General features: G+C 35.3%; 1 pseudogene; it reads left to right on the plus strand.

The window, feature by feature from the left end:
* The first annotated feature begins 5337 nt into the window (after positions 1-5337).
* Positions 5338-5538, plus strand: LOC123648775 (annotated as a pseudogene).
* The last annotated feature ends 21265 nt before the right edge of the window (positions 5539-26803 follow it).

The following is a 26803-nucleotide window of genomic DNA, read 5'->3' on the forward strand; positions in this document are numbered from 1 at the left end:
TTTTGCCTAGATGAAGAGACTTACACTGTTACATAATATCTTCAAAATTAGAGGAAATAAGTTCAATAATTAGCCTCATTCTTTTCCCTATTAATTGTGAACTTGAGAAGAATAAGAACCTTCCTTTGAAAGGTATTTCCAAGGACATTCATGTAGTAGAACTGCATGAGCAAATCCTTTTTGGATCATCTAGGAACAGGCAAAAATTAAGTGTAAAAAACTATTTCAAAAAAATCTAGATCCGCCCCCCCCCTCCACAGTGAAAATGATATTCATATCTTATGGACAATTGAATTAACCAAATATTAATGTCCTTGGAAAAAAGATTTATAAATCTGTCTCACACAGCTGAGTATTTTTGCCTTGAGCAAACAATTATTATCAATAAAATTCATTTAAGAATCTATTGATTATTTTATGCATTCATTCAACAAATACCATTGAACAACTACTTTGTGTCAGATATTCTTCTAGGTGCAGGGCATATGGCAATTAACAAAACATAAAACTCCATGCTTTCTTGATATTAATAGTGTTCCCTACTTGTGATTGCTGCTACAAAATGTAGAGAAACATTTCTATTTTATTTTAAACAATTGTACAAGACCTTATGGAAATATATTTTGTTAACAAATTTCACTTGTGGCTCCCATGGCTCCCCCTAGTTTTCCTACCTTTGTTTTCCTTTTTTTTCTTTTTTTCCTCTTTGAGAAACAGTCTTGTCCTGCTGCCTGGGCTAGAGTGCAGTGGTATCATCACAGCTCACTGCAACCTCAAACTCCTGGGCTCAAGCAATCCTCCTACCTCATCCTCCTAAGTAGCTGGGACTGCAGGCATGCACCACCATGCCCAGCAAATTTTTTTAACTTTTTGGTGGAGACAGGGGTCTTGCTATGTTGCTCAGTCTGGTCTTGAACTCCTGGCCTCAAGCAATCCTCCAGCCTTGGCCTTCCAGGGTGCTAGGATTACAGGTATGAGCCACCACACCCAGCCAATGATATCATCTATATCTAGAAAACCCTAAAGACTCAACCAAAAGACTCCTGGAATTGATAGATAAATTCAGCAAAGTCTTAAGTTACAAAATCAGTGGACACAAATCAGTATCATTTCTATACACCAATAGCACTCACACTAAGAGTCAAATCAAAGAGTCAATATCATTCACAATAGTTACAAAGAAAATAAGATATCTAGGAAAATACTTCACCAAGGAGGTGAAAGATCTGTACAAGGAGAACTACAAAACACTGATTAAAGAAATTGCAGATGACACAAACAGATGGAAAAACACCCCCTGCTCATGAATTTGTAAAATCAACATAGTTAAAATGTCTACACTGCCCAAAGTAATTTACAAATTCAATGTAATTCCCACCAAAATGCCAACATCATATTTAGAAAAAATAATCCTAAGCTTCCTTTGGAACCAAAAAAAAGCCCAAATAGCCAAAGCAATCCTGAACAAAAAAACAAATCTGGAGGCATCACATTACCTGACTTCAAATTATACTACAAGCCTATGTAATAATCAAAGCAGCATGGTACTGGTGTAAAAGTAGAGACATAGACCAATGGAACAGAATTGAGAAACCAGAAGTAAAACCATCTACCTACAACCAAATGATCTTCAACAAAGCAGACAATAACATATACTAGAATATATGTTATTCAATAAATGGTGCATGGAAAACTGGATAACCACAGGCAGAAGAATGAAACAGGACCCCTATCTCTTGCCACATACAAAAATTGATTCTAGATGGATAAAAGACTTAAATGTAGGGCATGAAACTATAAAAATTCTAGAAGAAAACATAAGAAAAACTCCTCTAGACATCAGCCTAAGCAAAATATTTATGACTAAGATTCCAGAGGCAAATATAGCAACAACAAAAATAAACAAATAGGACTTAATTAAGTTAAAAACTTCTGCACAGTAAAGAAAATAATCAATTGAGTGAAAAGACAACCTACAGAATGGGAGAAAATATTTGCAAACTATTCTTTAAACAAAGGACTGATATTCAGAATCTATAAAGAACTCAAACAAATCAATGAGAAAATTACAATCCCATCAAAACGTGAGCAAATGACATGGCAGAAGTTTTTCAAAAGAAAATAAACAAATGCCCAATAAACATATGAAAAAATGCTCAACATCACTAATTATAAGTGAAATACAAATTAAGCCTACAATGAGATATACCTCCTTACCCCTATCAGAATGGCCATTATGAAAAAGTCAAAAAACAATTGATGCTGACATGGATGCAGAAAGGAAGGAATGCTTATACACTGTTGGTGTGACTGCAAATTAGTACAACCTCTATGGAGAACAGTATAGAGATTCCTCCAAGAAAAAAATGGAGACCTACCATTGAATCCAGCAATCCCACTATTCAGTATCTACCCAGAGTAGATGAGGAATTTTATCAAAAAGACACCTGCACTCAAATGGTTATCATAGCACAATTTACAGCTGCAAAAATGTGGAATCAACCTAAGTTCCCATCAATTTCTGAGTGGATAAAGCAAGTGTGGTATGTATCTATGGAGTACTACTCAGCTATACAAATAAATGAAATAATGTCATTTTCAGCAACTTGGATGGAACTGGAGACCATTATGCGAAGTGAAGTATCTCAGGAATGGAAAACCAAACACTATATGTTCTCACTAGTAATTGGAAGCTAATAGATGGGTACACATGGGCACAAAGCAATATAAAGGATATGAGAAACCAAGAAGAGGGCAGGATGGGAGGCTATGTGTGGAATAAAAAACTTACTTATTGGGAACAATGAACACTATTCTGATGACAGGCACACCAAAAGCCTTGCCTTACACTTGTAACAAAAACACTTGTACCTTCTTAATTAACATTTTGAAATAGAAAAAAAAAAAATAGAAGATGGCTTAAATTAAAACACAAATTATTTGAGCTTAAATATTTTATATAGCTTTGTGATGAATATCTATCACTCGGGACTTAATAATATAGATTTTGAAAGCTTACATATTTATATGTTTAGTTAATTGATGACATCCAATAAAATGTCTCTCCAAAAAGCTGCTTAAAATTATAGACATCAATGATTATGTTCTTCACAAAACAAAAAGGTGTAGTCAAATGTGTTCTGTTTTGTTTGTTTTCCTTTTAGCAAAAACTCTATTTTAGAAGTCTTTCAATTACATTTTTAATATGGTAAAATGTACTTATAGAAAAATAAGGCATTCAGCATGATAACTCTTCTTTCTTTTGCTTAAGAGAACAGTAGTGTTTGTAGCAGATGCTAGATTGACAGACTTTAAGACTTGCTTTCAAATTCCTACCAGAATATTTAAGTCACAAAAAAAGTATATGAAATAACTGTATTTATGCTTACCATCCTGCAATAATTTTTAACATGCCCATGGATTGAGAGTAGCTTCTAAAGCAGAGATTGAAAATAGTTACAACCTCTGTCTATATCCAACAGAGATGTTCTGGTAAAACACACACACAATACATGGACACACAAACACACAGAAGTAGAACTGGCTTGAGAAACAGAAGTATTCTCTTAGAAATGTACCATAAATTTGAAGTTATGATCAGTGGCCAAGTACTGGGCCAACTTGATGCCAAGAAGAAAAATAATGGCTAAGCGAATACAATTAATCACTGTATTTACATAACTATCATTGTCCTGTGTAAAGAGCTACCCTGGTGATTGTTGTAATACTTGTCAATTAGTTCTAATTAGGGTTTCCGCCTGTAAATGCTCGACTCCACTTTTAATTACAATTGTTTGTGTATCTGAACAACTACTGTACTGGATATGCTGGCATGAGCCCTAATACATTTTAAGTTTAAACTATCCAGCCACAACACCCCTTCTCAGGTAAGTAGTGCCATGCTGTTACCTGAGTAGGTGTAGTAATTTCTTGGACTTGATGTGGACATCTGTGGGTGACCCAATTATTGGCTGTCCTCATGAAAGTAAATTAAACATCTTCCCCAGACAGACCCCAGAAACAACTAAATGCTCCATTGCAATTATTTTGCAACAACTCAGCCTTTGACTTGGTCATTTGTTGGGGTATCTATAAACAATTCTGAGAACAGAGATTTAAACAGATGTCTGAATGAAAAGACATAAGAAAGCAATTTCATACATAATGTGCAATACATTTCTTATACACGAGTATATTGTCAGTAAGTGGTAAATATCTAGAGAGATGAATACTGTACTTTTTATATGCCTTTCTATATTTTCCTTACCAACAGGATTCAGATTTTCTTGGGGGTGTCAACAGGCACAAATTTTTTAAAAATTGTTTTTAAGGTTTAGATATCTTCTCTTATGAGATATATGAAAAAGTCGAATCATTCAGAAAATAAGCTTTATGCCTAACGAAATGGTAATTTCCTTCTGACTTGCTCTGACCCTTCTACAGAAATATACCTATGCCTACAGACTCTGTTCTTTTAGTGCTGTGGAAGCTGAGGGGACAGTGTGGCAAATAGATGGAGATGAACAATATTCCTTTAATTCTCTAAAGGATCTTGGATTTTTGTCAGCTCTGCAAGTAGGCTTTGGTATTTTAGGTGGTTATGGATAGTCCTGGTTCTTTATGTGTGGCCCACAACAAAGCCTAAGCACACATCTGACAAGAGAGACTGTAAAATTTCTAGTGATTTCAAAACATTAGCAAATGTTTCTTTATGAAAAGGAGAAAAAGAACCCAATCAATTTTCTGTGAGAACAAAACTAAAATTTATTTAGTAGTACCTTTTTGTGTCAGAAATGGCAATCATATCTGATGACCTAAATTAATTGTTGGAAACCAGAAAATATTTGTAGAAAGTTAAGAAGATTCAGAATCTTTCTTTCAATATCTTCCTGTGCCTATGGAACTAATTCCTAGGTTCAAACATGAAAGTTAGGAAATCAGGAATTCCTGTGATCTGGTTCTAAAAATAATCTTAAGAATATGATCTTAAGTAGGAAGTAACTCATGAGAAAATAACAGGTGAAAACTTTTTTGTTATCTCTTTATAGAAACTTCTTTTATTTCTCTAATTTCTGCCTCAAGTGATTTAACCCCCTTACGTCTGAAGTAAGAAATTAAAGAAGGAGTAATGATTCTAATACCCTAAAGTCAAAGTATAATTTCAAGTTTGCATTGATGAGGAAACTGAATAAAGAAACAAGTTCTCAAGAAAAAAAATATATTGCATGGAAAGCTGATTGATTTTAATTCTATCAAAAATACTCTTGAGTTCAGTAATATACTATGCTATTACTACTTTTTTAATATGTGCATCCTTCAATATTTTCTTAATTTTTAGTCACTTCTCAGTCTTTTGGCTAAGGTCAAGTGTAGTATCTGTTCTTATCAATTTTTAATATGCAATCAGCCCTCAGTATCCAGGGGTTCTGTATCCATGGATTCAACCAAATACAGATTGAAAATATTCAGGAAAAAAAATGATGGTTGCATCCTTAATGAATATGTATAGACATTTTTTCTTTTCATTATTCCCTAAATAATACAATATAACAACTATTTACATACCATTTTACATTGTATTAGGTATTATTATATAAGTAATTTAGAAATGATTTAAAGTATAAGGGAGGTTGTATACACATACTGTACCATTTTATACAAAGAATCTGAGCATTCATGAATTTTGGTACCTGCAGGGATTCCTGAAACCAATCCCCCACTGATACCAAGAAACAACTGCATAATTCATGTGTTGAATAATAATAATAATAATAATTACCTAGAAGCAAAACAATCATTGGAGAAAGTACAATCTTCACTTTTATATGAAATTCAGAAATTTTAAACATTTATATGAGAAAATAGTAGGTAGGATAAGTGATTATGGGACTATTTGGAAGGTGTTTTTTTTTTCTCTTTTAGGTTATTAGCAAATTTAACTATCCCCTTTTATCTGTGGTCACAGATACGTGGTCACATATGATAGCTTTAAGATAATAACTTTGTTTTCTTTGATGAAGAATTATACCAAATTATGTTTTAGGTTATAAATTACTATGATAAAATTGTTAAATAAATTGGTTCACCCTTTTTGGAGGAAAATTTGCAATTTCTATTAAATATTTTTAATAACTATCATATATCAAATAGTCATCACTTGCTAGGCACTGTTCTAAGCATTTACAGTCATTCTTATAACAACTCCATAAAATAAATATTAATATATTTTATTGAATCTAAAAAGCCATCAATTGTGAAAAGCACCTTTATATTATGTAACTCTAAGAGAAAGAAAAAATGTGAATTATACTACATACATTTTCTTGTCATTTATTTTTTTTTACTTTTACTTACCCAAAGAGATCTTTTACATTCAGATCTGGTCTTTATCATTTATCAATCTTATATAAATAAACTAATATACAAATTAAACCAACATATAAATTAATGCAATTAAACCAATTGGTTGAGATTTATTATTGAGTGAATGTTTATGTCCCCCAAAATTCATATGTTAAAACTTAATCCCCAATGTAATGGTGTTTGGAGGTGGGGCCCCATTAGGTCATGAGGGCAGAACCCTCATGAATGTGATTAGTGCCCCTATAAAAGGAAGCCCAGAGAAATCCTTTGTCCCTTCTACCATGTGAGGGCACAGCAAAAAGATGGCCATCTATGCACCAGGAAGCAGACCCTAACCAGGCACCGAATCTGCCAGAACCTTGTTCTTGGACTCCCGGCCGCCAGTACCATGAGAAATAAATTTCTGTTGTTTAGAAGCCACCCAGTCTATGGCAGTTTGTTATAGATTGCTGGTGATGCAATATTTCTCCATACAATTCTTTACTATCATCTGTAGGAGTTTCTTCCAGACTTTTGACACTCATTTGACAAGTTTTGTTACTGGTGTGTTTTTTGTTTTACTTAAATGAGGATATCAACGGAAACTTTTCAGACAACAACCAGAATGCATATTCCTGCCTTCAACAGTCATATGTTAGCAAAGACATTTGTGTCATGTTGTTTTCTGACTGACAACAATTGTAAGATGGCATTAATGCGAAGTTGGATTCCTACTTCATAAATGTTGAAATATGTGAGTAAATGAAATACCAAGAGCCGTAAATAACAGGACAACTTAGTGTGTTGTTCTGTAATCAGATTGTGCAGGTATAGTGTGGATACTCAGTCTTGGTCTTCTACCTACTAGTTATATGGCTTTGGATAGGTGATTTAACCTTTTTACTCTTTAATTAACTCAGTAATAGTAGTAACCTTACCTTGAAGGATTATTTTGAAAATTTAAAATGTCAAGAAACTATCTGCTTCTGGGTATATATTCTACAGAAATATTCATAAATAAATATTTATAAATATAGATATACACATATGAATGGCCATTATTTTTAATGTTGATAATTACAAACTCCTACATTTCCATCAATGAATTAGTTATACAAGGTATAGCATATACAAGCAGCAGAATTATACAAACATTAAAAATAATGAAATAGGTCTGTGTGCAGACATGGAACAATAACCAAGCTATATTAAATGAAGAAGCAATTCTTAGAACAAGATAACCCTATATTTAAAATAAATACATAAACAAGCAAATGGACAATCAATATATGCTTGCTTATATTCATATGAGTTTACATTTATTTAAAAATTGTTTTAAAAAAGTCTAAATGATTACTATCCAAATTTTAACAGTAGTTGTATCTGAGGGATGAAATTATCCATTCCTTGTACATTTCTCTTCTTCAATTTTTACACTGAGTTATAAAACATTTATAATCAGAAAAATTACTGTCAGAATATATAGATAGATACATTATACATTTATTTTGTACATTAGATGTATTTTGTAAGGTAAAATAATTAATTACACCAATAAGATGTTAGGAAAATAGCATCTTATTGGATCTGAGTAATAACTTCCTTGAACGTTTAATCAAAAAATAAAATTGCCTTGGTCAGAATTTATTTTTCTGTCAGTCAATATCGACTATAAGTATGTAAGTGTATTCCTTCAACATATTTCGATATTTCTAATTTGTCCTCTATAACCTATAAAATATCCCTATTTTATATGAATATCTAAATAGGGAGCTTTCTATCCCCAACATCTGTTATTTGACTCTAGCAGACTCCCACACCTACCTAGTAGAAGCAGTTCTACTGAGAAATGTGGCCCATTTCTGAGTTCACCAACTGAAATGTGAATTCACACAGCCGCTTCTAATCACTTGCACAAGTGAGGTTTGAGAAACTGCTCCCTCTGCCTGGAATCCTGCTTTTCCTGTGTCCAGATCAAGTGGCAGACAGAGTCATAAAGGTATTTGATATATGGAGGCTCTTTTCAGAGCCAAGCCAAGGACCCTATCATTAAAAACACATTTTGCATTTGTATGTGATTTTCAAACACTTTACTTTCAGGTAAGCAAATTTCATTCCATAGAAGAAACACAAGAAATAGAAGGCAACAGATGAACAAACATAGAGATGAGGTAGCATATTATGCTTAGAAAATATTTATTTTTTATGTTAGCCCAGATTAATGCATGGAATGTTTTGTGTACTGCCACCGAAGAGGAAGAACAAAACAAGAAGTTCACAATGACCTGCAGCCAGCAGCATTTCTGCACCTCCCTTTCATTAAAGCATCTTGTCTATCAACTAATGAGAAGTTTTCTCCCATGAAACTCTGCATATTCCTCAAATTTATTCTATTGAGCTACTACTGAAAGGCAGATTTCTTAACACAAACATCTTGGCATCTTTATTGTTAGCATAAAGGTATAAATTGGTACAAGCTTTTGGAGAGGTAACTAAGAAAAACACTCCTATGCAGATTTCTGAATTAACATCATAATCATACTCCTAAGAACTAAGAATTTTGAGTTCTTAATATGGACCTGGAATTTTGCTAAATGGTTTACAAGGATTATTCAGTGATGTGCTGGTAAATCCACTGTCTGGGAGGAAAAATGAAAGCTTTAATTTGCAGTAATCGTCGATTTCCATGGTGTAAAGACTACCCCCATCGCCAAGTTTAAACTACCAAGATTTTAACAGCTAGCTTGCAAAATTCCTGAATCATTAACAATTGGCTAACTCCAGCAAATCATCACGTTCTATCTGCAAAACAGAGCTTTATAATAGGAATTATTATCCCTTTTTACAGACATTTACAGAAATTAGTGATTTGTCCAAAGTCATACTTAAGTTGGGGGAGGGGGTTGTGCTTTATGCTTTTGCATATGCATTATAATTATAATCTTCTTCAGAGAAAAATGCAAATTAGCAACCAAAGAATAAACTAAGTCAGGAAGAAGAAAGCTCAAAGCCAAACTTCCCTCTGGTGTGCTATTTGCCTAGAAAAACCTGCCACGGTAATGGATTCCAATGGGGTGTATAACTTAGCAGTTAAAAAAAACAATACTCTAGCCTGAAAACAGAACTGACAAAGCTTTACTACATGCTTAACATCTTTTCAAGATTTAAAAAAAAAAAAAACTGTGCTTAGTAGCTACAAAACAAGAGTTAATCAAGGTTCTAAAGTTGATGGGTTCATAATGTGGTGATAATTGGTTGGGGAAAAGTGAATAACTTCTCCTGTAATTAGTCATCATTTAGCAAAAAGCATCATGCTGCAATAGTATAAATATTTCTGTGAAAGAGTGAAAAGAACAATTCTTATAGAAGATTTAGCAAAACAGGCCAGAGTAAAGGAGATTTAGAAAAAACTGCATGAATGATTTTACCATATTAATAAGCATTACCCTTTCAAGGAATTTATGGAAATTAAGTTTTTTCAGAAAAGATCTAATGTAGTAGAAAGAAAAGTACTGAGCATGTTAATCACTCAGCACTGAAACCTAAGTGTGGGTCCCAGCATTTCTACCCATGATCTGTAAATCCACAAACAAGTTGCTTAACATCTTTCTAAGCAAAAAGAAAAAGAAATTCTTGTCCAGATTCAAATGATATAATGATGATAAAAACAAACTTTTTAAAGCAATTTGAATGTACCAGGCACTGTGCTAAGTGATTCATATGCACTAGTTCATGTAATTCTCATAACTCAATGAGGATTAAGTGAGTTACTATCTCATTTTAATGATGGGAATCTGCTTTGCTTAGAACATGGCTATTAACTGCCAGAAGGACTCAGAGCCAACGTTTGGATCCTCCAAACCTTATCTACCACTCTACACTTTGAATACATATAATAAAAACAAACGAGCTCTTCAAAAACTGTGATGACCTCATCTTCTCCCCAAAGTTGTGATTTGTTTAGATCTGGAACTGTGCCATATTCCTGTCTATATCCCCAATGATAGCACTGTACTAAATGCATGAAGAATGCAGGAATGATGAATTTATTATTGATGATGAGTGAGCAGCATCAATACCATGCTATGAACACTGTCATAAACCTAGAATCTCAAATATGTGTGTGCTTTGTTCAATGGCTTAAGAAAACCTTGTAAGTTCCAAAGAATTGGATTTAGGCAATGCCGGTAAGGTAATTAATAGTATTTACCACTTATATTTACTATACCAATGTGTCTGTAAGAGACTGATCAGAAAACATTTTTCTGTTGAATTATGATTGAAAGACCCTTCCTTTGATGATTTTAGAAAACTTTTCTTCACAATACCTTCCTTTTCCAAATTTCAAACATGTAAATCTTTGACTTATTTGTACCTTTGACTATCTATAGATATTTACCATGATAAGGAATTACATCAGGGCATTTGATAGAAACAAGATAGTGTTTATTACAGCTCTCCAAATTACTATTAATGGTCAAAAAGAAGGTATCTCAATGGAATTTTGCTTAGCTTCATTTCCTTGTTAGATGTTTTTCACTATTTCTAGATTTGGATTTATCATTTTGAGCTAATGAGACCAACATTGCTAGGATGATCTCTATTTAGAACAGCTAATATTTCTACTCTACTGTTACATCCCACATATATGAAACCTTATGCTCCAAATCACAAGGGAATTGAGTACAATTCATTATCTCATAAAAACAAAAACAAAAGCTAACAAACAACACATGTCCTACTATAATGGATTAAACTGGCAAGCTTCTTTTTTTAAGGCAAATAATACAATTTTATGAATTGTTCCAAGCTTTTAACAAATTATTCTTTCCTGAAATTTTATAGTATTTTGTGGAAACTTTCTTTCCTTCCACGTAATTACTTTCCCACTATGATTTCTAATCATTTCTCTACTGTTATGATTCTATCCTTTCATGTACTTTTTTTTTCCTTCTACTCATTCCATTAGACTTGGGGCAGGAATAGTATCTCCCTTTTCTTTTTCCCTTTGGCTTCTTACACATTACATGGCATTTAGTGACATGCTTAATATATGTTACTGTTAAATGTTAAGAGTTATTTTCTCTACTCAACGCTTCGCTGTATCATCTGGCATTGACAAAGAAGACAGAGAGGGTGATAGAGGGGGAAAGAGAGAATGTTTCTTCGTCTTTTTTGTGCCCTAAACATTTATCTAGGTTTTTTTAGCATTAACCTGAACATTACCAGATATAGAGCTACCAGTTAAGTCAAATAGAGTCCCTTCAAGAGATATTTTGAAATCACGAAGCATGTTTATTTGTTTCACTATAGTAACCATTTTACCAGCTATATGTATCTTACAACATCATGTTGTATGCACAATAAAATCTATTTTTTTTAAAAAGGAGATATTTTTGAAGGGAATATAAAGAATATTTTTCTTCCTTCAGTAACTAGCAAGCATAATTCATCCACCAGAGGGGAGATGAGTTAAGATAAACCATAGAGATCCTTGTATTTTATAGAACCAGTAACATAAATTTCTCCCTTCTTCAGCATTTATTCCAGTGGGCATGTTTATCAACAACAACAACAACACAAAAGTTAATACATACAGTTTCTCAAACTTCTTATACTCTACCTTACATATGGATTGTGAATGAAAGATTTGTGCTACATCTTTCTTGATAAACTAGATCATGAGAACCTCATCATAAAACTCCTTCACAGTTGGCACACCTGGGGTATTGGCCTTCACTAAGAAAATCATGAGATTCTGTTATAGCCCACTATATCCATAATCTGGATACTCCCAGAGAAAGAATCTCACATTTAGCCAGCTCCAACCTAAGAATAACGCAATTATAATTTCATATTTTTTGTGTAACCCCAGTTGGCTAGATTAAGAATTCTGAACTCTAGTTTCCCCTAGGACTCACTCCTCAAAGATTTGAAGCAGCTTAGAAAATACAAAGATTGGGGAGAGGGGGTAGAAATTGCAGCCAACATGATGTCTTCGTGGAGTCATTTGACTTTGTCAGCACAATAAATAAAGGGAGTGTGATGGAGAACAATCAGGGTATTTTACCAACCCTTTAGAGCTTAGCCTACTAGGGGGTGGCTGCTCTGGGAAAGAATTCAAAGGAAGCCAAGAATACTGCAATGAGGTTTCAGTCCTTCTTACCCTGTCAGTTAAAATGACCATCCTACAGGTCAGACTCTCTGGAGCCATGTACTCCAAGGGTCTCTGGCTTTGGGTGTGGCTGCCACACGAGGCATTAGAACTGTAATCTGATGAGAGAACTGCAAAGGAATGATTCCCATTTTGGCAACTTTGTGAAAGATCATAAAATGTTGCAAGAGAAACATCCTGGCTGGCTAGCTGATTCCTTTCCAGCCTCTTCTTATATAATATTAATCATCGGACTAAAAAGGATATAAAACAGTGAAGCAAACTGATAGAGTAAACCAAGAAGTGATCCAGCAAAAGACCCATCAGTACATAATGCTGGAAGTCAGTTCCCTCGGAAAGGTTTCCATCAGCAGGCGACCATAGAGTAGACTTCGTTTGGAATCTCTAATTAGAACCGTAAATATTAATTGAACCATGAGAAGTAATGGCACATCAGACATTGGTAAGAGGGAACAATGGTGCATGAATGACAGGAGTATCTTTGTTTCAATCTATTCATTGACCCATCAAGAAACACTTACTGTGTGCCTTGTATGTGTAGCATTGAAGGGAAATACTTTCTAAATTGCTACGTTCAAGGAAACCAACAATAGTATACTCTATAAATTGTGAGTTAATGCAGTGGTCCCCAACCTTTTTGGCACCAGGGACCAATTTCAAGGAAGATAATTTTTCCACAGACAGGGTAGGGGGGAAGGGTGAGGGGTGGCAGGGCATGATGTGAGCAATGGGGAGGGGAATGGCTGTAAATACAGATGAAGCTCGTGCTTGGCAATTAAGGACAGCAGAGCTAGTGAACAAAAATAAAGGTAATGATGACATTTTAGAGTGGAGAGAGAGAATTTCCACCAAGAGTCTTCAGAGAAGGACTCATGACAAGTAGAATTTGAGCTGGTCTTCATAAATGGACATGTAAAAAGAATAAGAAAATTCATTAAGTATGGTCCAGGTACGGCAATGGCATACAGAAAGCTGGAGAAGCAGAAACACGTAAAGTTTATTCAGTGTGTGTGTGTGTGTGTGTGTGTGTGTGTGTGTGTATGTGTGTGTGTGAGAGAGAGAGTATGGTGAGGATGTATATATGTACATAAACATATATATGATTTCTCTTTCTGTTCCTATTCTATTTCCTTTTCTTGACTGTGGCACCAATTACTAGCTTTATGACCTTGGTAAAGGTAAGTTAATTACTTACTTAGTGAGGTAAGTAAATTAACTTCCACTAGTCTCAGTTCTCTTAATTGCAACATAGACATAACAAATGTTTCTAACTTACTGAGTTGTTGCACAATTGAAAATAAATGCTAATAGGTTGAAAATGGTGATTAGACCATCTTTAGTACTCAAAAAATGTTTGCTGATTATTATTTTTATTAGCTCTTCTAGTCCATATTTCGTTCATCTTCTAATGGTCCTTTCACCAGACTTTGAGCTCTTTGAGGGCAGAGAGAATATCTTACTCATATTTGAACCTCAGCATTTAGCATAGCTCTGGGTGTGTAGTTGGTGTTCATAAATGTCTCTTGAATGTTGAAATGGTCCCTGGCTCTATGCACCTATATCTACATTCATGGAGTCTCCAAGTTTACATGTTCCTATTCCCAGACCTCCTCTTTCTGGACTGTTCTATGCTCTCTTCTCTTTCCTGGTGCCATGGGAATTTCTTCTCGATCATTGTGCCCAATCTATTTTCTATTATGGTACATGATATTAATTTCACATGTGGAATTTCAGAGCAGATAGAAATAGTAATCTGTAATCAGTAATCCATGGTTCTGGATTCTGACCTTCCTGTTCCAATATGGAAGCTAGATCTATTCAAATGTGAATCCTTAAAAAAAAAAAAAAATCTAAGTAGAGTACCTATTAACATGCCCTGCAATTTCCATTCCCAGTAACTTATATTTTTACATTAAAACAATTTGTTGCCTAAAGGACGGAAAGTACCATTATGCCTGCTTACATCTTGGAAAAGATCTACCAACATCCACATACTCTGGAGGGTTAAGACTAAATTGAAAGATTATTCCCTTCCCCAGCTACTTAGATTACCAAAAAAGATAGCCATGTAAGATTACTTTGCCTTTTCTGACTTTAAAAAGTTGCCTGCTTGCTACCTTTTTTTATCTGAAGCCTGTAGGCAGATTCTAATTTGGCCCTGCAAAAAAATCTGTTTGGCCCTGGGCTGAGGGAAGATGTTAATTTTCATGACTGTTTTAGAACACATCAAAATTCAGTATGCATTTTGTTCAGGATTTCAAAGCAATATGCTTAAAACATGCAATTTAGAGCTAGAACATATAGAGCATTTAAAAATATTCAGGTTTTACCAAGAATCCATCCGGTCTATTATTACAATAAGTAGGATACAAAGATATCTTTATCTGGTTGTGAATGAAACTCTATCTACATAGAAAAAAGTTCAAAGTAACAATCGTAGCTCTTCTAATTCTACAAAGGTTTTCTAGCTTGGACACTAGAAATTTGGTGTAGTTGAAAAGAAGAGGATTATAAAAAAAAATTGAATATGCATTAAGCATTTCTCAAAAATAAATTTAAAAGCAAATAGTGTCTAGCCTTTAACATCTGCCTTTCATATATCTTAAGTAACACTCTTAGATTGGTCAATAAATGTAACTAAAAATGAGTGAGAATATGACTCATTCCACCAAGAAGATCTGTTAAGACAGACACATTGAGCATTTCCACAGGCTTCTTCCACAGTATTTGTGCTCTCTTACGTCAAGCAATGGCGACTCCTTTCTGAGACCAGTAGGTAAGAAGAACTTTAAAAAGTAATCCAAAAGAATTGAATTTATAATTCCTCACCTCACAGATGCCAAAATGCACTTCTAATCAGTTTTAATGAATTTATTTCCTTTAGGTTTACATTATCCTGTTCTTCAGGAATGAAAGAAGTTGGAGGTTGAATGGAAGTGTGGCTACGATGTTGTTTTTAGCTCAACCAAATTAAGATTGTTGATATTCGTTCAGTTACTTTCTGCTCCTCCCACCCAAATTCTACATGTTTCTATTATCAAAATGGGATCAATTGAAATATTGAATATCCTCGTATTCATGTGGAGACTTCAGAGTCCAATTAAGAAAAAAACATAGGAGAGAAATGAGAAATGGTCATTTTCAGGGCAACTTTCTCAGGTCAAGACCACCTGCTTTTGGTTTTGGCCTCACTCAGAGATAAGAGATATAATATCTACCTTAATGTTACTTTTGAAATAAAGCAACAACTCACAGCTTTTCAGAGGCAAGTAGATTTCTATCATGTATTTTTTTTCACTGAAGTCAGCCATTGCTGAGGCATTCACATTTGTTACTTCTTGGAAACTGATGCTCTAGGATTGCATCAGTTAACATTTTCTGAGGGCTTACTGTGTACCAGGTTCTCTGCTAAAAGTTTTGCACATATCATCTCACTTAATCTCACAATGACCTACAACGCAAGTGCTATTGACACCCCTATTTTAAGAAGGAATCTGAGGCTCAGAATTGTAAGTAGTCAAACAAATCACAGATAGTTGGTGGAGGGGAGCAAAGCTGAGATTTGAACACAGGCAGTCCAACCACAGGGTTCTCACTTAACTACCACACTATATTGCCTCCCTTTCATTTGCACTGATAGTATCAGAAACTAAAAGAAATCTTAACTGGCTGAAACAAAAGAACCAAATCCAATGAGGTGAAATTTGAAGAGATAGGTAGCAAGATCTAACAAATAAAGCAAAGGATGGGGATAACAAAGATTAGAAAGAGCCTGCACATGGGAGTTCAGCTGACAGTCAGCTAAAATAAGGCACACCCAGAGAGGGTCAGCCAAAAGAAATATTTTAAGATATTTGAAAAGCAAAAATCAAATGACACCATAAATCTATGAACCCTGGGAAACACTAGCAGGGAGCCGCACCTAGCATACTGCAAAAAGAAATAGAATAGCACCAGGGACCCTTACATGGGAGATTCTGCCAGTGGGTACAAGAGCTTCAGGTTGCAGGAGGTCACAAGTCAAGGTGCCCACTGGATCAACATTGATCCTAAGCACTCAAAACCTTTTTGAAGTTTTCTTTAGAACTACTTTCAAAGTTCATGGTAGAAAGTCATCATCGCTTGGAAGTGAATTCAACACTTGGAAACAACAAAACTTGTAGCAATTGTAGTGAAAAATGTTTTAGTCACTAAGCTAAATAATACAAACAAAAATGGAGCAGCTATCATATAGCTACACTGATTTTCTTGAGTGCCTAATTAGGTATGAAGATAGGTTCCAACATATTTTGAGCATCACTTTTATTGTTCAAGTAAGTTCAAAGAAAAAATATTTATTGGAATTCCTAAGTTCTGTTATATTAATTTAAATATCCATTTCTTCTCTTTTCATATTTCATGTGTACATTTGGTCCCAATTTCAAGTAGTTCACTGGGTAAATTTTTTAAAATTATTTGTTTTAGTTCCTATAAAGGTAAATTTGAATTGGATTTGGTTTAGTGTTGAAAAATGTATTGCTTTGCTAGGGCTACCATAATAATAAAATAAATAAATAAATAATATAAAATAAAACAGGATGGGTGACTTGAACAACAAAAGAGGGAAGACAAGATGGTTGACCAAAGACATCAGCTGCCAGATTATCCCAAAAAGAAGGAAAAGTTTTAGATGAAAAAGAAAACAAATAAACAAAAAGTTTTAGATGAAAAAGAAAACAAATAAACAAACATAGATTGGGTGTAATTCTGAGCAAAAAGTGCCAGAACCTACCAGAGATTCCACGGGAAGAAGTTGCAGAGCAGAAGAAAAAGCAAGATATTGGTAGAGATCAATCCCCAAGAAGCTTGGAGCCCAGCGAAAAGGATAGGTAGAGTGGTTTGTTTCTTCTTCCCTCGCATCTCTGTCAATCAGCAGGTCTCTGAGTTGCTGGAGAGTCTTTCTACCCTCACAAGTCCAAAAGCTCTTGCTGCCAGTGATCTGAGAGCTTCTTGAGGACAAATCACCAGGCTACCAGCCTCCATGGGGTCACTTCCTGTCACCGCAGACCTGAGCCAAGATGGCAGGCACCATATTGCTTCTCCACCCACCATGTGCCTATGTCCCCCCATAGGGGGCTGTAGTCCCCCAGTTTTCATCTCGCTTGCTCCCACACAAACATTTCCAAACTTCAACCCAGACTGTAGAAGCCACAGGGGCCAGGTCTCTGCAAAGCCTGGACATTCTAGGCAGGCTGCCTTCTGGAAAGAGGGATAGAGATAACCAAAATACTAGCTTTCCTCAAACCTTTCCTCTTAAAGACCTGCAGCAAACTAAGGGATGCTTGGACTGTGAGCTCCCTACTCATCAGCCCTCCCTGGTGCTGCTTGCCCAGATGCTCCATCAGAGCAGGTCACACCTTGAAGCAGAGGGACATCAAACATGCTTGATCACCCCATAGACAACTTGGGACTGGCACACATGTCCCTGGCACAGTGAGGGATTGATCTTCAGGAACACAGGGACAGGCCTGTAGGCTGGATCCTATGCTCCCAGAACTTGATTGTATTGCTCGAGGGAACAGAGGGGAGATTTGTGAACTAATCTTGGAAGGTAAGGGAGCACTCATGGGCAGAACTGAAAAGAGAATGCTGTGTGGGTCCCAGCCTAGCACACTCGTGGGGCACCCTTCCCCCCACACAAAGGCCATGCTCTCAGCCCAGGGTGGGATCCTGGACAGAGAGGCTCCCAGCCAGCAGCAGCACCATCGTGGGCGAGCTCAGTTAAGTTGAGTTCCTGACTGCTGGCAGATGCCTGAGGGAGACTATAAAGAAGGGAAGGGGGAGAAGAGAAAAACCTGCTCCCAACAGACAGACTGTGAATCTCAGATGGCCACTTTCCTGAAAGCAGATGTGCTGGCTGGGTGGGGTCACTTAAGCTCCTCCTTGGCAGCTTTTCCCAGAAGGTTGAGAGTGGACATTTGACTCCTGCCAAAACTGTTACCTTATCAGCTTCTGTGGAGCCTGAGGGAAAGCTCACCAAATCCAGCTCTGCCCAGCCTCACTCCCCCACTCAACTCTGCTGTGGTGAAGAATAAAGACTCACCTGGAAGTTCCAGGGCCCCGTCCACCACCTGGGGCATCTGATTGCTTCTCCTGAGGGGCTAGAGCTAATAACAGGTCCCAAAACAACACTGCAAGTGGTTCCTTCTGGCAGGCACCATCTACTGATAGGGAGGTTAATTTGCACAGGACTTTATAACATTTACTGACTCAATCATACAGGGTGTGATTGGTTCTTACCCACAAGCACCACCTACTGTCCCAGAGATTAAGCTGAGCATCCCAATACAATTCACACTGTTAAGAAGACCACAGGGCTGGGGAAAGAGAAAGGACTCCAAAGACTTCCATCCACCCTCATCAATAACAGACAGGGAATCTGTCCACTCACATAGCTTACCACTGCTACAGCATACAAACAACTAGCAACTGAGAAAAACACTGCACTAGGGATATCTATAACCAAGGCATCCATCTGGAACCTAGACTGCCATCGAAGCACCCACAAGCAAAGCCAAAGTTTCTTGCCCAATATATGCTAGAGACAAACTCTTATGAGTTGGGGGGGAAACCCCATCTAAACAAAATATAATACAAAAACAAGAGAGTTGCTCCAGATGAGATGGAATCAGCACAAGAACTCCAGAAGTATGAAGAATCAGAGAGAAAGGACACCTCAAAGGAGCATATCAGCTCTCTAGCAATGGATACCATTGAAAATGAAAATATTAAAATGACAGTTAAAGAATTTCAAATATAGATTGTAAGGAAGATCAATGAAATCCAAGAGGAAATAGAAACCCAATTCAAGAAAATCAGAAAAACAATTCAGGAAATGAATGGAATATTCACTAAAGTGACTGACATATTAAAAAAGAAACAAATAGAACTTCCAGAAATGAAAATCCATTTAAAGAAATGCAAAATACAGTGGAAACTTTTAAGAACAGACTAAACCAGGCAAAAGAAAGAATCTCAGAACTTGAAGATAACTCTTTCAAATTAACTAAGTCAGTCAAAAATAAAAAACAGAGAATTAAGAGGAATGAACAAAACCTACAAGAAATATGGGACTATGTAAAATGGCCAAATATGAAAATCATAGGCATCCCTGAGGGTGAGAAGAAAACACATCAGGGCTGGAAACCCTATTTGAGGGAATAATTGAGGAAAACTTCCCTGATTTGCTAGAGATTTTGACATCCAGGAACAAGAAGCTCAATGAACGCCTGGGAGATTCATTGTAAAGAGGCAATCACCAAGATACGTAGTCATTAGCCTGGTCAAAGTCAACACAAGGGAGGAACTCCTGTGAGCCCTGAGATAAAAATATCAAGTAACTTAAAAAAGAAAACCCATAACGTTAACTGCAGACTTCTCAATAGAGACCTTATAAGCCAGAAGTGATTGAACCCTGTTTTCAGTCTTCTAAAACTGCCAGACCAATTGCCAGCCTATAATTTTGTATTCTGCAAAACTAAGTTTCATATATGAAGGAGAAATAAGGACTTTTTGAGAGAAGCAAACATCTGAGGGAATTTGTCAAGACCATAAATGCCCTGCAGGAAATACTCAGAACTGCATTATTCATGGATTCACACAAGACACCCACCAGTGTAAAACCATCCAAAAGCTGAAACTCAGAACTCATATAAAACAATAGCACAAGAGATAAAACAAAACAATAACAGGATGAACAGACCAACATCTCACATCAATTCTATCAATCAATGTGAACAGTCTGAATGCCCCACTCAAGAGACATAGGCTGGCTGAATGGATGAAAAAAATACAAACTTAGTATCTGCTGTCTCCAGGAAACATAACCCACAAGGACTCATATAGACTCAAGGTAAAGAGATGGAAAAAAAATATTCCATGTAAATAAAAACCAAAAGAAAGTAGGTATAACCATTCTCATATCAGATAAAATTGACTTTAAATAAATAATACTAAAGAAAGACAAAGATGGTCATTATATAATGATAAAGGAAGCAATTCAATAAGAAGATATAGCAATCCTAAATATTTATGAACCTAACACAGGAGATCTCAGATTCATATACCAAAGTCCACTAGATCTAAGAAAAGAGATAAACAGCACCAATGGAATTGTTGGGGACTTCAACATTCCCACTGACAGAACTGGGCAGATCATTCAAGCAAAAAATAAATAAATAAACATTAGACTCAAATGGAACTGTGGAATAAGCGAGTCCAACAGACATTTACAGAACATTTTGCCCAAAACTACTGAATATATATTCTTCTCATCAGCACATGGAATAATCTTCAAGACTGATTATATCTTAGGCCACAAACATGTCTCAACAAATTTTAAAAAATAGAAATCCCACCAGGTATTTTATTAGACCACAGTGGAATAAAATTAGAAATAAATTCCAAGAGAAACACTCAATTCTACACAAAGACATGGAAATTAACCTGCTGCTGCTTGATTATTGGGTCAATAATAAAATTAAGATAGAAATAAAAAGATTCCTTAAACTTAATGATAAAAAGGATACAAGCTATCAAAATCTATGGGATTCAGCAAAAGCAGTCCTAAGGGGAAAATTTATGTCCATATATGTCTATATCAAAAAGACAAAAAGATGACAAATTAACAATCTAATGACACATCTCAAGGAACTGGAAAAAGAAGAGCAAACAAAACCCAAAGCCAGCAAAAGAAAAGAAATAACTAAGGTCAGAGCTGACTAAACAAAATGGAAAATAAAAAAATAGTACAAATGATCAATGAAAGAAAAAGTTGGTCTGTGAAAAGATAAACAATATTGATAGACCTCTTGCTAGATTAATCAGGAATAAAAGAGAAAGAACTTCCCAATAAGCTCAATCAGAAATGCAAAAGGAGATATTACAACTGATACTACAGCAATACAAAATATTATCTATCAATCCTATGACAATCTCTATGCACATAAACTTGAAAACGTGGAGCAAATCAACAAATTCCTGTAAACACACACCCTCCCAAGACTCAATCAGGAAGAAATAGAGCTCCTGAACAGACCAATAACAAGCAGCGAGATTGAAGTAGTAATAAAAATCTTCCAATCAAAAAAACCCCGACCAGATGGATTCACAGCCAAATGTTACCAGATCTACAAAGAGCTGGTACCCATACTGCAGAAATTATGCCATAACATTGAGAAGGAGGTATTCCTCCCCAGCTCATTCTACAAAGCCAGTATCACCTTGATACCAAAGATAGGAAACAGTACAACAAAAAACAAAACTACAGACCAATATCCCTTATGAATATAAATGCAAAAATCCCCAACAAAATACTAACAAGACAAATTCAATAGCACATCAAAAAAATAATCCTCCATGACCAAGTGGGCTTTATTCAAGGGACTCAAGGATGGCTCAACATACACACATCAATAAAAGTGATCCACCATACAAACAGAAGCAAAAACAAAGACTGTGTGATCATCTCAATAGGTGCATAAAAAGCATTCAGCAAAAGTCATCACCCTTTCACAATAACAGCCCTCAACAACCAAATCCTAGGTAGAACATACCTCAAAATGACAAAAGCTATATATGATAAACTCACAGGCAACATCATACTGAATGAGGAAAAGTTGAAAGCATTCCCACTAAGATCTGGAACAGGACAAGGATACCCACCATCACTACTTCTATACAACATGGTGCTGGAAGTCCTAGCCAGAGCAATCAGGCAAGAGAAAGCAATAAAGAGTATCTAAATTGGGAAAGAGGAGGTCAGTTTTTGCTAATAATATGATCTTATATCTAGAGAACCCCAAAGATATCACCAAGAGATTCCTGGAATTGATAAATAAATTCAGCAAAGTGTCAGGTTACAAAATCAAAGTACACAAATCAATATCATTCCTATACACCAATAATAGTGGAGCTGAGAGTCAAATCAAAGACTCAATACCATTCACAATAGCTACAAAGAAAATAGAATACCTAGAAATATACTTAACCAAGGAGACAAAATATCTCTATAAGGAGAACTACAAACCACTGAGGAAAGAAATCGTAGATGACACAAACAAATGGAGAAACATATCATGCTCATGGATTGGTAAAATCAACATTTTTAAAATGTCCATGCTACCTAAAGTGATTTACACATTCAATGCAATCTCCATCAAAGTACTAACATCACATTTCCCAGATCTATAAATAATAATTCTATGCTTCATTTCAAACCAGAAAAGAGCCTAAATACCCAAAGCAATCTTAAGTAAAAAGAACAAATCTGGAGGCATCACTATAGCCTATACTACAAAGATATAGTAATCAAAACAGCATGGTATTGGCACAAAAATAGAGATATAGACTAATGGAACAGAACAGAGAACGCAGATATAAAATCATCTACATACAGCCAACTGATCTTTAACAAAGCAGACAACAATTTACACTGGAGAAAAGATGCCCTATTCAATAGGAAAATTGTTGGGAAAATTGAATAGCCACATGCAGAAGAATGAAGCAGGATCCATATCTCTCATCATTCACAAAAATTAATCCAAGATGGCTAGAAGACTTAAATTTCAGGTGTGAAACCATAATAATTCTAGAAGAAAATGTAATAAAAACTCTTCCAGATATATGCCTGGGCAAAGAATTTATGAATAAGACCCCAATGAAAATCACAGCAACAACTAAAATAAATAATGGGACATGATCAAATTAAAAAGTTCTCTATAGCTAAGGAAATAATCAGCAGGGCAAATAGACAATCTAGAGAATGGAAGAATATATTCACAAGGTATACATCTGATAAAGGGCTAATAACCAGAATCTACAAAGAACCCAAACAAATCAACAAGGAAAAAACAAATAACCTCATTAAAAATTGAGCAAAAGATGTAAGATGGCCATTTGTCTATCTTTCAAAAGAAGATAGACAAATGGCCATAAACATATGAAAAAATGCTCAACATTAGTTATTATCAGGGAAACGCAAATTAAAACCACAATGAGATATCACCTTACCCCAGTTAGAATGGCTTTTATTTAAAAGTCCAAAACACAATTTCTGGTGTGGATGCAGAGAGATAGGAATGCTAATACACTATTGATGAGATGGCAAATTAGTACAACCTGTATGGAAAGCAGTATGGAGAGTCCTCAAAGAACTAGAAGTAGACCTACCATTTGATCCAGCAATCCCATTACTGGGTATTTACCCAAAGGAAAAGAAGTCATTTTATAAAAAGGTACCTACACTTAAATGTTTGTTGCATCAGAATTCACAATTGCAAAGATGTGGAATCAACCCAGGTGCCCATGAATTCATGAGTGGATTTACAAAATATGGTATATGTATACCATGGAATACTACTCAGCCATAAAAAAGGATGAATTAATGCCTTTGCAACAATTTGGATGGAACTGGAGACCATTATCCTAAGTGAAGTATCTCAAGAATAGAAAAACAAACACCATGTGTACCTGCTATGAAACTCGAACTAACCAATGAGCACACACATGCACAGAGGGAAGCAAAAACCAGTGGAAATCAAGCAGGGGGAGCGAGTAGGAGGGGATGGGTGAAAACCTACCTAACAGGTACAGTGAACACTATCTGGGTGATGGGCACACTTACAGCCCTGATTCCAGCATTACAAAAGTTATCCATGTAATCAAAAACATTTCTACTTCTACCCCCATAATATAAATAAATAAACAACAGAAATTATTTTCTCACATTCCTAGAGGCTAGCAGTCCAAGATCAAGGTATCAGCAGTGTTGATTTTGTGTCTCAGTTTTATCTGAGGCCTTTCTCGTTGGCTTATAGATGGCCACCTTCTTACTATGTCCTCACATAATCTTTTTCTGTGTGCACATCTCTTGTGTCTCTTCTGTGAGTCCTAATCTCCTTTTCTTATAAGAACACCAGTCAGATTGGAGAAGAGCCCACTTATCCTCATTTGAACTTAATTGCCTCTTCACAAGCCCTATGTCCAAATACAGTCACATTCTTAGGTACAGGGGTTAGGACTTCAACATACAGATTTTGAGGGGACACAATTCAGCCCATAACAACAGTGTTCACCAAATCATGAAATGTGCTCCTGTTCAATTTCAGGTTGGTTCAATTTACCCAACAATTCATTAGTGCCACAGAGGTATAGAATATCTAAGATATAGAAATGAATAAAGGCAAACTTAAAAGAAATAAAATTGAAAGTCATTTTAATTAAACAAATAATTTCCCAATATTATGATTTCAGGACACTTCTATTATTTTTTCTTTCTTTTTTGCTGCATTGTGGACACTGTTGCCCTATGATATATTTTAATTAAAAGACAGAACAATTGAATAGGTTCTCGAAATAGCTCAAATTCTTTTTGAATGTAATTTTTAAAAGTAATTGCTGTCATAGAGAATCTATGGTGTTTCGGGCACTATGAATAGATCTTTTAAAGACATTATTTCACTTAATTCTCAAAACAGCTCTATAAGGTAGGGAATATCATCCCCATTTCACTAATAAAAAACCTAAATATTAAACATTTTCAATAATCAACTACAAATTACATGCTGATAAATGATAGAGCCTAGACCAAACACAAGTCTGCCTGTTACCAATGTCCATGTTTTTACCAGTAATAACTACCTTCTAAGTCTCTAGCGCAGTCATTCAAAGCTGGTAATACTCAGTTCCATCAAATGATATATTTCTCTTAGTGGGTAAGAATATCAAGGGTAAGGATGATATTGCAAACATAAATTCAATTTATATTTATTGATTATCTAGGATATGTTAAGCACTGTACTAGGCGCAGAGGTTAGGATGATGAACAGGACATAATCCTTCAAGAAATAATCTGGTTAGGAAGATAATCTCTTCAAGGGAAAATTGCAATAGAGGTCCTAGAGACTTCTATTCAATCAGCAGGGCTGACTAAGGCATTATGTAGTAAACGTACAAGAAATCTTCTAGATTATAAAATATAGTAACTATAACAGCAGTTCTTCCCATAACACATGTGAATTTCATTTTAAAATAAAAATAATAAAACAAATGTCAAGAAATCATACTTGCATGTTCTTAATGCACAGTTCTACAACATTCTATTCCAGTAAATTTCAACAAGGCTCAGCTGAATTGTTTCATTTAACTTTTACTATAACATTTTTACAAACCACACTTTCTGATCAATGATGCTTTGGCTATGGAACTGAGTACATGGTAATACCTATCCTTCTGTACTTAGAAATCCAGCTCTCTATTTACCAAGCATAAAGACAAATGCCAGTTAAACTACTTTTAGTTCCATCTTTCTGATGTTCAAATGCAGGAACAATTATCTCCATCAATATTTAATGGCCTAATCCTAAGCAGACAGTGCCACAAGTGTAGGCAATAGTCCTGTTAACATGCTGTTAATTTTCAAGTATAGAGGCAGAAATGGACTATAGAGTTACTGAAAATGCACAGCGGTATATTTCCCCAAGGTAAAATTCTCTCTGCATTCTCTGGTCTACCTTCATTGATAATAAGGGAATTAGAACCATTTTAGAGTTGTGTTCAGTGAGTTAAGCTTGTGCACTCTTTAAAATTCATGGGGAAAAGGAAGCTTTCTCAGTTTTCCAGTTTTTGGAATAACAAGGTCTGTGACTCTCAGATTCAAGCCAAATATCTCATGACCCCATGTATCTACATTTTTATTTGGTTTAGTTTGGTCCTTTTCTGATTTAATGCTTTAAAGTAGCCATTATTATGTAATAAGCATCATTGATACTTGAAAATCTAGATACTTGAAATCTAGACCATCACATATAAATTAGAAATCTTTCTATAAATATGAGATGTGAATGCCAATGTGACAAAAGTTATAAGAAATTTAGTGAAATGAAAATTGTTTTTACAACTACAACATAAACAGAGAGAACTTCAGTAGCCTAAATCATTTCATTAAGAAAATCAGAGTGTGGACTGTGTGTGATTAGTTCTCTTTTCCTTCTTATTCTCTTAAAAAGACTGATGACAGGGAAGGAGGAGGGGAACTGCCATGTAAAACCATCCTTTGGGAGAAAAACAACTCAGAGGAAGTGTAGGCAGAGAAATCACGTAAAGATTAAGAAGCCAGAGAGTAACAGTGAAAGAAACAAAAGATCCTTCTTTATCTGTTTATTCATAGGTTCAATACATTCCTGGAAGCTATACTTGAAAATAAAGTCTGTATTATCTTCCTTATGATCTCAAGTTTGACCTTAAAAA

This window comes from Lemur catta, chromosome 12, assembly GCF_020740605.2.
Source record: "Lemur catta isolate mLemCat1 chromosome 12, mLemCat1.pri, whole genome shotgun sequence".
Classification (NCBI taxonomy): Eukaryota; Metazoa; Chordata; class Mammalia; order Primates; family Lemuridae; genus Lemur; species Lemur catta.